The 2,748-nt window shown below is 38.5% G+C and overlaps 1 pseudogene; it reads right to left on the bottom strand.

Annotated features, from left to right (window-relative positions):
* Window positions 1-2,356: 2,356 nt before the first annotated feature.
* Window positions 2,357-2,475, bottom strand: LOC148540715 (5S ribosomal RNA; annotated as a pseudogene).
* Between the last annotated feature and the right edge of the window lie 273 nt (window positions 2,476-2,748).

The raw sequence follows: 2,748 nt of genomic DNA, 5'->3' as shown, positions 1-2,748 counted from the left end.
CAACAAAGACAACATGTACACCTGCTACTGTGCTACTGTGTATAGAACGGTATGCTGCTTACCGAGCGGCTAGCACTTAGCCCTTAAAGGTCATACGGTACCTCTAACTTTAGGGAACAAGTTACCCCTACCAACAAATACTCACTATTACACACTTTTTTCCTGCGCAGAAAAATACACATTAACCCAGATATTGACAACAATTGAAAAGAATGTAAACCTCAACAGCTTTGTTTAAACACGTGGCAGCACAACCAGAAGTACGTATACGCTATTGTGTGACCAGTCGCATACACAATAATGCGACTACCACACAACCGTATGACAACCTTTAGCTGCGTACACAAAAGTGCATCTCTACTGTGCGCAAAACTGCGACTCAGCCGCGTGTTCAATACTGCATCACCCCTTTAAATGTTAGGTTCTATCAATAAAGGAAAACAAACTTTTTCCTCTCTTGACCCTGGATTCTAGTCAGCGTCCCTGGCTCAAATGAAAATGGGTAGCGATCTCTCAGCACCGAGTGGTTGCAGGTAAACCCTGCATGTGGCCACTCCACCCTTTGGTGAGAAATCGATAACCGTAAGTGCCGTGTGAGCGGGGAAGTGACTTCACTACGAGCTAACGATACTGCCTTTGAACCTCTATATACCCCTGCCTATACCTTCTAATATCCTGCCTATAAACCTCTAAGGATGACACTATTTTGCGTACGCAGTCATACAGTAAATAAAGACTCCAGACCTAGAACCTGTGGTTCCAAAGCACAAAGTATTATTCAAGTAAAAGTACAGCAGTTACACGCTATGATCCTCATATAATCTTAGCGCAAAGAGATTATACAGACCCAAGTACAATTATACATACGCAACGCTCTCTGGTCCAGATGTAGGCATCAGCAAGAAACCCCTCGTCAATCAGCATTCAGCACGAAGACTAGGAACCCAGGGTCAGAGCACACATATTTATACCCCCCAGAAATAAACAACACAATAGAGAAGTTTGTTGCTAATACCATTGGTCCTAAAGGAGAGGGCATATGTTACAAGGCATTTAACAGGTTGCTTCAAATAGACACAGCCCAGCCTCTAACCACTGGTGGTCTCTGGTTTCCCGCCTCATGCAAATCCTAACAGTTGTTCATATAATGTACATTTTGTTGCTTGAAGTCTCTGCGGTCCATAAGTTGAGAATGCATGTTGCGATCTCTCCATCGATATTACCAGAATACTGTTGAGACAGTACGGATCAGTACAATACCAAACATGGCTTACTTATCACATATAAAACCTTAGTTACGAAATAACCTTTATTTCCTAGCAATGATAATAAATGTGCATACTCGAATCTTATACCTTATAGCTTATGGAACCTTGTATGTGAATATGTAATGTGTGAGTATGTGGGGTTTGATGTAAAGAAGCTAGTTAACTTGGGGCAGATGCGTGTGCATGGAGCTAATATTCAGCGTTTTCATATAGGGTCTTATGCATTCGGTAATATGCGACTAGTTAACAGCTCAATTGTGCGTATTAATGTGTGTATGAGAAATGGTGAAAGATGCCATCGCATGATGCTAATAGTAATATCGCCACATGTACTAAAGTGTGAGTTTATCTAAAATGGCGCTTAGGCGGCCATTCTCAAAATGGCATCTTGCGATCTCATTTCCAAGATGGCGTCTTGCGGCCAGTCCAAAAAGAAAGAAAAAATTCCGCACAGAACTCAAAAATTATAGTGATGGTAATTATTAATAGAAACCAACCATTAGTTATCTAGATACAACTGTATGAATAGTTATTGTTGGTGGTGCTCCCACAGCCCAATAATACATAGGGAAGAAAAAAAGAAAGGGCTAGTAGCTGGGGCACTCTTAATGACAAATGTCTAGTTTAAATGTGATATTTACTTATTGATTATTGAGGATAGTAACACATACATCACACATAGCACAAATATTACATAGTTATATATAAATCACAAATAGAAAAGAGGCTGATAGCTAAAGCTTATTATAATGGATATTCACAAAAATCTTTTTCCTCATGGTTATAAAAAATAACTTTTAATAAATATTAAATTAAAAATAGAATAACTGAATATCCCTACAAACAAATAGTATTAATTATAGAATTTATCAATTAGGGCGAAAATATTATATATCGGGTAATAGAATCCCCACATATATTCATACATACATGGGGGTGGATAAATACCCTATTATCCTGGTCGTATGTTAAATAGTAATTATCATTAAGAATGTCATATTCTCTGAATGTATGTAAATCATTATAGTGATACTGAATTACCACTCTGCTGTGTAACCAAACCGTCCCAATCCACCTCCAATTTTAGCAACCTACAGCACCTGGTATTCCCAAGTGGTCTCCCATCCAGGTACTGACCAGGCCCATCACTGTATTGCTTCCAAGATCAGACGAGGTTGGGCATATCCAGTATGGTATGATTGTAGGTAATTTCCCGAATGGGGAGTGTGAATGCCCAGGTATACACAATACAAGAGTGTATGTAGGACTAGCTCACCAGAGGAGTCCACTTTATTTAATAATACACAGTATCAACAAAAGTATTGCATGAGCGTACTTTAATTGTATTTATTTTATACACATAATCACATGTACATATATCGTAAAACAGTCAAGTATAATTATCTGACTGATTACTAAAGCCTATTTGATATGCTGTTTATACGACAATGACGTGCTATGATAGTCTATATAGTAGATA

Source organism: Taudactylus pleione, unplaced genomic scaffold (genome assembly GCF_031769625.1).
Source record: "Taudactylus pleione unplaced genomic scaffold, aTauple2 ptg000018l, whole genome shotgun sequence".
NCBI lineage: Eukaryota > Metazoa > Chordata > Amphibia > Anura > Myobatrachidae > Taudactylus > Taudactylus pleione.
This window is presented reverse-complemented; position numbering and strand designations above follow the sequence as displayed.